This window comes from Grammomys surdaster, unplaced genomic scaffold (assembly GCF_004785775.1).
Source record: "Grammomys surdaster isolate TR1022 unplaced genomic scaffold, NIH_TR_1.0 139, whole genome shotgun sequence".
Classification (NCBI taxonomy): domain Eukaryota; kingdom Metazoa; phylum Chordata; class Mammalia; order Rodentia; family Muridae; genus Grammomys; species Grammomys surdaster.
This window is the reverse complement of record NW_021604597.1, coordinates 3,770,837-3,782,534: the sequence shown is the minus strand read 5'-3', so window position 1 is coordinate 3,782,534 and position 11,698 is coordinate 3,770,837.

Below are 11,698 nucleotides of genomic sequence, written 5' to 3'. Positions count from 1 at the left end.
GGTGGAATGGGGTAAGGGGACAACATCTGAAATGTAAATAAGATATCCAATAAAAAATTAAAAAAAAAAAGATCAGGCTATGGGAAGGCCTGTAGGGCACTTTCTTAATTAGTGATTGATGGGAGAGGGAAGCCCCCAGTCCATTGTGGGTGGAGCCATCCCTGGGATGGTAGTCCTGGGTTCTTGAGAAAGCAGGCTGAGCAAGCCAAAAGGAGCAAGCCAGCAACCTGCATCTCTACCCGCATGGCTCTTTATGGGCTTCTGCCTGCCCCGTTAGAGTTCCTGTCCTGATTTCCTTTAATGATGGACTAACGTGTGGAATAAACCCTTTCCTCACCAAGTTGCTTTGGTCATGGTGTTTTATAGAAGCAATAGTAACCCTAGCTAGGACACCCATTTTCTTTTCTTTTCTTTTTTTTGTGTTTTGTTTTTTGTTTTTTTCGAGACAGGGTTTCTCTGTATAGCCTTGGCTCTCCTGGAACTCACTCTGTAGACCAGGCTGGCCTCGAACTCAGAAATCCGCCTGCCTCTGCCTCCTAAGTGCTGGGATTAAAGGCGTGCGCCACCACCGCCTGGCTTGGACACCCATTTTCTAAGGAAAAAAAAATAGAATGGAGGATCTTTAACAAGACCTTCTTTCGTTCCTTCCTCTAGACTCCTACCTTAACATTGCTTTCAAGTAACAGGTGGATTAGGAGAAACAGCTAATCTCTTCCTGGCTCTAACTTTCTTGAATTCATCTCCCAATTCAAGGTAACTCCTCAAAGAAATCTGGGAGAAACACATTTCCGTACACCAAGTTCCTTTCCTGTAGAAAGACAGCAAAAAATATTCCAGCATCTAGAGATTTCTCTCAGCTCTCTCCACTGACAGGCTAATTGGGCACACCCTGATTGGTCTCTAGGTGTTTTCTCTGCTCACTTAGCTCCACCCTCTCCCCCCCCCCCCCCCCCCCCCCCGTTGTCCTCAGACAAGTCCAGGAGCACTGCAGCTCCCTTCAAGGTGCATTTCTTCCCTAGCTGTCCTGTGTCCCACTCTTTACTTCATACAGGCTTCTCCTCAGATGCCACCCATCCCTGTGTGTTAAAACGCTTGAATGGAGGCAAGGGGCTGACATTCGTGAGGTGGGAAAGCCATTCTGTGCATTCTGGGCACAGTGAGCAGGGTGTTGCGGCAATCAAGATCCTGTCTCATGGTTTCCAGGGAGCAAAGACAGAGTTAGAAAAAAGTTGGCTTGTATAACTTCAGGAAAGTTCAGTAATCAATAACTGAATTTGGGGATGATGAAGCAAGAATGATATTGATCTCAAACAGGAGAGTCCATGGTGGGGGGCAGCATTCTGGAAAAGCTCACCCTCAGGAGCATTATTAAGTGTCATCAGGAATTGGATAAACCTAGAGGATACTGTCCCTCCAGGCTCAGCCAGAGCCCAGAGGTCAAAGCATGAGAATATAGAAAACATTAGGTTACTGTAAGTGGCAGAGACATTTTCTTTAGCTGACCTCCACCTCCGTCCTTCAGTCCTGCATTTACACTTTGAAGAATTCACCTGACACTCTCTGTAGTGTCCCCTGATAGAATATAACAATATTGAAACTTCTACAGTTTTGCTGAGGTCACAGCTATATCTGCAGAAGAAGAGGAGAGCTTAGATGCTCATCAGTTCTTCTGCCGGTGGATGATTTCATATGTGTGCATAAACAGCTTGGAATGCGATTTTCAGGGATAATACCAGATGTGAATGCTTATCAGTCCCAAACGATATTACGGAAGGTGATGCACCCTCCAAGAAGGTGCCGATAATTAAAAATACCTCTACTGATAACAGAGGTTGATTTTTAAAATATATGGCAATGATCTTAAATATTTTTCAGGAGACGTAAGAATGTAAAACTAATATTTCTAAATTAAATAACACTGTGATACAAGTTATGTAAATCTGCATTAGAAATCATCTTATGACTACCTCAGTTATGATTTTGAGGTACATAACTAAACAGCCCATCAAATATTTATATCTCTGAAAATGTATGTGCTGGCCATGTGCCACTTTTACACAGGGTAGAATCATCTGAGCAGGAGGACCTCCAACTGTGAAAATGCATCTGTAAGAGCCAGACAAACCTGTAGAGTATATATATACTTAATCAGTGATTGATAGGGGAGGGTCCAGCCCATTTTGGGTGGGGCCATCCCTGGGCTGGTAGTTCAGCCTTCTTTAAGTAAGCAGGCTGAGCAAACCATGATGAGCAAAACAGTAAACAGCACCTCTGCATCAGCTCCTGCCTCCAGGTTCCCACCACTTGAGTTCCTGTCCTGACTTCCTTCAGTGGTGGACTATGAATATGGAAATGTAAGCCAAATAAATCCTTTCCTCTCCAAGTTGCTGTTAGTCACGGTGTTTCATCATAGCAACAGTAACCCTAACTAAGACAATGTGTATGTTCACGTTGGACAAGAATAATTTTGGAAAAATTCCATCACGATTGCTTCATATTCAAGTCCGCAAAAGACTTGAGCCTCCTTATGTCAGCGCATGCTAATGTCGTACAAGAGAAATTTTGCTAAGAAATACTCTTTGCTAAATAGCACATTCCAGAATGAAGTGATGTCAGCCATGAGAATATTAGTTTCATAGCTGGTGTTCCAATTTCTTTCCTCGTCTCGGAAGAGAAAGAGATCTCATGCCCTTCATACAGGAATCGATTGAGGGGCTGAACACGCATAGATCACCCAAGAAAGAGTTAGCTTCCCTGTGGCAACAGCTGCCCAAGAACAGTAGCTAATGGTTTCACTTTGAAAACTACAGAGAACAAAAAGATGCTAAAATCTGCAGCTTAGAGAATGGGAAAAAGAATGGTATGACCGGTGGGCTTGAGAAAAGGCTTGTGCTTGAGCTGTTGCCTGTCTGATAATTGGATCATCTATTTTCAGTAGGATGTGTTACTGAACATCCAAATGGTCCTGAAGAAAGAATGAACTGAGCCAAATGGATCTCAATACATCAACATCATCCTTGGAACATCCATGGGAGTGTTCTGTGTGTCAACCCCAGAGGAGGAATTCAGCTGGTCTGAGGTAAAGTCATGGAGTCGTTAAACAAAGTGTCATGGCTTACATCTACTGATCTCAGGAAGAAGTAGATGCCAGGTTTGGTCTATTTGGGAGGAGTTTTTGGTACAACGTGGTGAGAGAGCTGAAAAAAAATGTGCTGTTGGTACCTTTAACAAGTCAATTCATCTTGTTCCCCATGCCCATTTCCCACTCATTCATCTTTTCAAATAAGTACACGGCATTTCTTTTTAAGACTGATGTGAGCGGATAGAAGCTGATGGCATACAGAATGCTCAGAGCTGTCTCTAGTCTCCCTTCTTTTCTAGACTGAGTTCTCGAAAACTGCCTGTTTCCTAATCCGTTTATAGTAGACACTTCCTTTTTCTCTGAAACAAGGGAAAAGAAAGATGTGATGACTGGGCCAGAGACATGGCTGGGTTGTTGAGTGCTTGTTTCCCTTGCAAGAGCAAAGACCTGGGCTTGAATTTCCAGAATCCTTATAAAACATGTAGATGTACCTGGTCAGAATATAGAGAAGAAGGGTCTGTGGAATGAATGGGACATGTGTATTGTATCAGAAACTTGCAGTAGTGCCGTGGTTCTCAACCTTGTGGGTCATGACCCCTTTGAGGGTCAAATGACCCTTTCACAGGGGTCACATATCAGATATCTGGCCTGTCAGATATTTACATTGTGATTTATAACTAGCAAAATTACAGTTATAAAGTAGCAACACAAATAACTTTATGGTTGGGGATCACCACACAGGAGGTGTTAAAGGGTTGCAAGCCTTAGGAAGGCTGAGAACACTGCAGTAGAGGGAGGCAGAAAGATCATGAGTTAAAGATGGTAGTGGTGGGGTGGGGGGAGTACTATACTCATAATCCCATGAACTCACAGCAGCTGTGGTTTCCTCAGCAAGGCTTGCACTAGCTCAAGCCCTGTCAGTAGCTGAGGCAGTCAGAGGCTGGCAGAGAGTCAATTTTCTTTAGGCCGGTAGTATGGACCATGTGCCAGTGGGTGATCCCACACCCATGTGCACACACAAAACACAGTTAGATTCAGTGGATGATTTTTTTTAAGTGTGATTAGAACATGAAGTAGGAAGGAGTGTAAGTGTCTAGAAGGACTCGTAGGGGGAATGGAGGATGGATATAATAATATATTGCATACATTTATAAAGTTCTTAAATGACTGAAGTATGTATTTTTAAAATCTGTTCGTGGTGACATCACTGTAGTCCCAATACTGGAATATGGAATCAAGTGAATTCTTAGAGCTTGCTGGCCTGTTAGCATAGTCTACTTGGTGAGCTTGAGGCCAAAGAGAGACCTTGTCTCAAAAATAGATGGTGCCTGAAGAATGACACCCAGGGTTGTCCCATGGCCTCCATATCATATATATTCCTATGCATGCACACTTGCACATACATGTACAAGCACACACATAAAAACAAGAGTAATTAACAAGAGTGGTTTTCTTGTGGACCGTGCCGCACATTCAGTTTTCTGGGTGCTTAGAGAGCAGTAACAGCCATCATGTCTTGACATGGTCTTTGACAGATGGTACCCATTTACGCTTCCAAGACAGTCAGTAATTGCTTGTGACTCCAGATGGGCCACAGAATTTAGTTTTAAGTACATACATATCTCTGTGCCCTGCATGTGTATGAGATTTCTGTGAATTAAATTTTTTTATACATTATAGAACTCAAAATTCTCCATTTTCATGTTATACAGGTGATTCTGATAGGAAAGTAATAATATTTCAAACAAGAAACTGAATCTGTGTGTTTTAGCGATGAGAAAGAAAGGGAGAGGAAAAAGAAGAGGGACAGAAGGGAAGAAGAGGGAGAGGAGGGGGAGGAAGAAGAGGAGGAGGACAAAAAAGGAGAAGGAAGGGGAAAAGGAATAAGAGGAGGAAGAGGAGAAGGAGGAAGAGGAGGAGGAGGAGGAGGAAGAGGAGGAGGAGGAGGAGGAGGAGGAGGAGGAGGAGGAGGAGGAGGAGGAGGAGAGAAGACAGACCAATGAATTAGAATAGAAAAAAAAAAACCCTGAATCGGTCTTTGGGTAATGTGTGCTAATACTGTAGTATGAAAAGTCAGTTGAATTAAACATCTAATCTGCATATTTGCATTTGGAAATGTTTCTATTGGCATTCATGTCTTGGCAAGTGCTAATTTTTTCTCAGTAACAAGAATTTATCATCTGCAGCTCCAAGAAAAAGAGCCAAACCCACATGACTGGAAATCCCTTCTTACTGTGACCATCTACATAACTGTTTAATATCACCCAGAAGTAATCATTATTGTTGTCTCAGATTTGACCTCTTAGCTTTTCATGTATTTCTATTTTCAGTGTGTTGAATTCAAGAAAAGCGGATCTGAGACAAACAATATATTAACTTTTACCGAAGAAATGTTTACTAGAAGACACTCCATCCCAGGTCTCTAGATTTCTGTGTATTTCATGAGCAGAGGTACTGGCTTCTTTTATTCTGAATTATATTTTCAAGGTTATTGATATAGCAGCTCCATGGAAGCCAGAGATGCTCTCTCCTCTTATGGCAAAAGGTAGATTTATTTGTCTGATATAATAGAATAACATGTTATGATTTTGTCCTTGTAATATCTTCTCTTAGCCTATATCCTGAAGGCTTGACCACTAGTCTGTGGCATTCTGAGAGGTGGTAGCATCCTTAGGAGGTAGGAACTAGTGGAGAAAAATTGGGTTCATATCTTTGTGGAAGGAAGATTAGATTACCTGGGACATGTCTCTTTCAGGGATACTGGGAACCCAGTTGCCTCCTTTCTCTTCTCTGCTTCCCAGATTACCTGAGTTCATGAGCAGCTTTGCCCCACACCCTGCTCTCACACAGTGGGATTCTGCCTCACTACAAGCTTAGGGGCGATGGAAACTGGTGATCAAAAGACAAAACAGCAGATCACAGAACAGAAAAGAAGCTTTCTTCTTTTAGGCTGATTTACATCTGGCATTACTTTACCATACCCACAGAAAGCTGACTATCAGGAAACATTGCCTTCCAGGACAATGGTCCAGCATGCTTGCTCACTACCTAGGCCAAGAGCCCTTAACATCAACATGTCTCTCTTAATTTATAATGTGACCAACTCTGTATCCAAGTGCCACTGGCTCTGTGGATCACCTTGTGATGAATGGAACTCAATTGATGCAAACCTGGCAATATTTTGGATACTGCCCTTGCTAAGTGATGTACAATAAATTGTTCTTTACCTTTGACACAGGAGTCTCCTCCTTTTTCCAGTATTCATAAAGCAAAGGAGGATTGGATTAGCTTGCAAGCTTGCATGTAGAAGAGGGTCTCAGAACCTTTGTAGTACTTGGCATCATAGGAATGGAAATGAAATGCCATAGACATGATTTCTGGAAGGAATAATGGGGATTTATTGGGCCAGTCAAAAGAACTGGGAAGAAGTCCTGGAAATCTGTAGCGAATATTTTGACTAAATAGTGCAGTCAAAAGAGAGATGGGTGCTTCTCAATTTTATCATTTGTTAGTGAGGTCACCCTCATTAACAATTAAAAATTAATTAAAAATTGGCATGGTGGTAAAGTGAGGAACAATCTGTATTTGAACACTTGGTCCCTGGTAGGTGGTGCTGTAGGTGGTGTTGTTGGTGCTATAGGTGCCGATGTCTGGGGAGGTGCAGAACTTTTAGGATATGGAGCCTTGCTGGAAGCAGTGTGTCAGTGGGGGTAGGTTTTTAGGTTTTATAGTCTGACCCCACTTCTAGTTCACTGTCTCTGCTTCCTATGAGTGTGGCAAAGATATGATCTCTCAGCTCTCTCCTGCCACAATACCCTGCTTGCCATTATGAACATCCAGTTTTCTGAAACCATCAACCCCAAAGCACTTTCTTCCGTAAGTTGCTGCGGGCCATGGTGTTTTATAACAGTCACAGAAAAGTTAAGTCGTACAGCTAAGGGGGACAGTTAAGCATTGTTGTTTACTATTCTGTTCAAGTTTTAGCATCAAAATTTTATTGACTTCATAAAACAACCTGGGATATATTCCATTCTTTTCTTCCCTCTGGAAAACTTTGTATAAATTTCAAATATTGAAAAGATTTATGAAGCCACATATAACTAGAATTTTCATTGAGGGAAATTCTAAATTTGTAGATTCACATTTCTTAGCATGTATAGACTTATATCAGTGTTACATTAATAATTTTGTTCATTTCTATGATCTATGTCTGCTAATTTTAAATACTTGAGATCTCTCTATATATACTACTTAATATATATGTATATTAAATATTATATATGATAATATATAATATGTTGATATATAATAATATGATTATTATATATAATAATATATAATATTTAATATACATACTAAAAGGTTTCACCTGGAATCCATCAATCACACTCATTATTTCTGTCAAATGACAAATATTGTTATTCTTCATGTTATATCTCTTCTATCCTTGCCTAAGGCTTTTAACATTCTGTATACGAATGTTAATCGGGATGTATGTATATGTACCATATGTGCCAAGGACCAGCCTTGGCTTGAGGAGAGGGTCCTAAGGAAGGAATATTTGGGAGCTGCCAAGGACAAGCATTACCTTGGAGAGGGATTCTGAGAGAAAAGGTGTCTGGGAGTGGCAAAAAGAATAATTTAAAGTCAAACCATGGGTCCTAGCTGATTACCTGTATTCTGCTTGATACAGCTTTTCTAGTCTGCTTCTTTATTCTGCTTTCTCTCTGGAGATTTCTCTGTCTATATGCTGCTTGCCTGCTACTCTAAGAGATCTCTCTGTCCATGCCCTGCTTGCTTGGTGTGTGTGTGTGTGTGTGTGTGTGTGTGTGTGTGTGCTTTCTCCAAGCAGTTCTCTTTTTATCCTAAAATTTTCTGGATAGCTCATCTCCTGTAGAACACAGGTCCAGTCTTTTATTTTTCATATCAATCCAGTCATTTACTCCAGGTTTCCTTTTGATTATCTTATGTCTCAGCATCCCATGACCCAGTCCTTTGATTCTTAGGAGACACTAGGCATACATTTTTTTCTTAACATTGCAAAATAATCCAGAGATCTGTCTGCCTTTGCTAAGCATAGACTATAAGCTAACTGGGTGAGACCCTGCCCTGAAATTACCATTTCCACCACGCCTGAGCCTAACCTTGTTCTGTCCTAGGCTGATCCTAAACTCAAGAATCTATCTGCCTTGTAAGCATAAACAAAACCTTGGCTGGGTGAGATCTGCAATTGCCACTCTCTAATCTCTTCATCTCCTTCCTTAGTAATTTTCTAACAAGTCAGCTCACAGCACAGCTGCTTTCATTCCTTTAGATTCATGAAGCTCCTCATATAATTCATATTGCATCCTTATTTTTTGTATAGTTGATAAACATATATTCTTGAACTCACGTATTTAGAGCTCTTTCCCATAGCCTTAAGGGCTGTCATGAAGGTCCCAATGTTTACCGTTTTGCCTAACACACCCTCAACTCCTGGACTTGTGCTATATTGAATTATCATGGAGCTATTAACATTAACAGGGAGGACATTCCTCAGAAGAAAAGAGAAGTAGATCCACTGCTAGTAGATCCAGAAAATATGTACATTATTACACAAATAAGCCCTCCAACCGCTACAGCTATCAACAGACACTTGGTGCACTCGGGCTCTATCCCAGGGGCAGGAACCATGTCATTCTCTCCCCCACTGGCTTGGCATTGGTGAAAGAAACATCTCGAAGTCAATTGTGGCTACAAGTTTACAGCTCTGTGTTCTGCTTGAGCTGGCTCTCTAGACAGCTGTCTGCTTGATCCAGCCCTCTTGCTAGAAAAAATTCTAAAATCTCTTTGGATAGCTCATTTCTTGCACCAAAGCCCACTCTCTTATTTGCATATGAATTCGATTGTCTACCCTAGGTTTCCTTTTGATTTTCCCATACATCAGCATCTTATGATCTTAGCCCCTTAATTCTTAGAAGAAGACAGCAAGTACATTTTTTTAACATAGCAAATGTTTTTTTTTTGGTTTTTTTTTTTTGGTTTGTTTTTTGTTTTTTGTTTTTTTTGTTTTTTGAGACAGGGTTTCTCTGTATAGCCCAGGCTGTCCTGGAACTCACTCTGTAGACCAGGCTGGCCTCAAACTCAGAAATCCTCCTGCCTCTGCCTCCCAAGTGCTGGGATTAAAGGCGTGCGCCACCACCACCCGGCAGTAAATGAATTCAGAAATCTGCCTGCCTTTGTAAACACAGACAATAAACTAGCTGGATAGGATCCAGCTCTGAGGTCGACATTCCCACCACTCCTGGGCCTAAACTAGGATTTTGCCTAAACTAGGAATCTGTCTGCCTTTGTAGGCACAAACAAGTTTAGCTGGGTGGGATCTTGCCTTGTGATTACCACTCCCTAAATTTCTTTATCTCCTTCCTTAATATCTTTCTGACAAGATGGCTCATAGTGCAACTACCTCTGTCCTTTTTAGGTCTGTGAAGCCCCTCATATAATTCATATTGCACCCTTATATTTTGCATAACGGAGAGATTTTATATTATTTCACTCATGCTTTCAGAATTCTTTCCTACAGCTTTAAGGGCTGTCCTGAAGGTCACAGTATTTACCATTTTGCTAAGGAACGCCAGACACACCCTTGCCTCCTAGACTGTGCTGTTTCTAATTATCATGGAGTAATTAACCTTAGCAGGGAGAGCATTCCTCAAAGGAAGAATGTGATGATATGTACATTATTATATAAATGAGCCTTATGCCTAGCAACCATCAACACTTGTGGAGCACCACACCCTGCTAGCTCTGCTCCAGGAGTGGGAACTGTGTCACGCTGTCCCTTTCACAGTGGCCATGCAGGACTCCAATATGTATGCAGTACTTTCAGAGGCCAGAAGAGGGAGTCAGATTCCCTGGGACTAGAGTCACAGGTGATTGTTAGTTAACATGTAGGTGTTAGGAATAGGACCTGGGTTTGTAGAAGAGCAGCCAGTGCTCTTAACTGTTGAGTCATCTGTACAGCCTCTCTCTACTTCTCTACTTCTGTGTATGTGCTCAGGAAGCTGATAGGCAGTGTTTACTTCTGTTTTATGTTTACAGTATAAACTAAGCATGGCAGTATTTCCATCCCTGGAGAGCTGATAAGTCCCTTTTCTTTACAGTTCACTTAAGAGTCTTTTATAAAAATGACTGTCTCTTAACCTGTGGGTTATTTAGAATTACATGTCTTCAAATTTCAAACATAGAGAAATATTTCCATCAGCTCTATCTCACTGGATTCCGAACTGTCTTAATTGTAGACTAGTCAAAGAACACAGAACACTCTATTATTAAGACTGTTTACTTTGGTATGATTAACTTTATGGCCTAATCACATCTTTTTGTAAGTGTGAGCATGTGTCTAAAAAAGAGTGCTTATTGGGAAATTATAGATCTACTGCTTCTTGCATATCCATTTGACAGGCCTTGTAATTGGGTCTTGAATATTCTTACTAAAATTTCATCAGGGACTCTTTTTTAAATGAGGAACAGTAGTGTCAAAAATGTCTTACTGTAATATTGGCTATATTTTAATTTGTTCAATTTTTATTTTGTATATTTGAAGCTACAGGTGATTTGATTATCATATTTTTTTTATATCTGGGAAGGACTTTCCCTTAAATACTACTATCTTTGATATTAACACACTAGCTGTTTTTTCCAATTAAATTTTGTACTGTTGTCAATATCTCCCTATTTTTATATTTTAACTGTCAGATTACAAACAGGCAATAATTGGGTTTTGTTTTTTTAATCAGCACAGCTGTCTTTGTCTTTTAAAAGCAGTTTACATCTAATATAATTACAGATTTTTAAGTTTAAAGATAGCATCGTATTATGGCTGGATTTAATACTCTAACCCCATGTGTTTGTGTTTTATAATGAGTGTGCTTAGCTCCTTCTTTTGATTTTTCGATAGCAGGCTCACAGTCTTCAGAAGGAAACATAGCAGAATTGAAGACTAAGATGCACAAAAATTGTGTGGTCTGGGGGAATCCTGACACATTATAATGAGATTACATTTTTAAAAGATCTGAGCTGTCAGTGGTCTTCAAAGAGTAGTAAGGACATGCTGAAGCCCATGACCACATATGGTTTTTAGTTTTCAAAGGAGGGACATAACATTATTTTCTTCTGGACACCAGCATTGGGGGAAATTCTGAAATTAATGTCTTAGAAAGAATGGCTCATGAGGCAATCTTCAAGAGAAATAAATGGTGATTGCTGAGCTAGAATGTGTTAGTTTGAAGTGCCGAATAAAATTACCCACATTTTCTCTGGGAAAGGACCACTAGACCAGCAAAACAGAAAGTGATAGATAAATAATTCTGGATCTCAACAAGCTGTTTGACATAAGACCCACTGGGTGGACATGCTGGAGATGCACAGGCTGGAAGACATTGTAATTGCCTTCTTTTAAAGCTGATTAACCAGTGGTTGCTAAATTTGCCCATCTGTTATCTGGGTCCTCATGCGGCTTGCCATTTTAAGCAATGACTCGGATAGATATATAGAAATAATGCTATAAAACTATGTGTAGTGTGAAGCTGTAAGGGGGGAAACATGTGTTGAATGATGGAAAGGGATTCAAAAGGA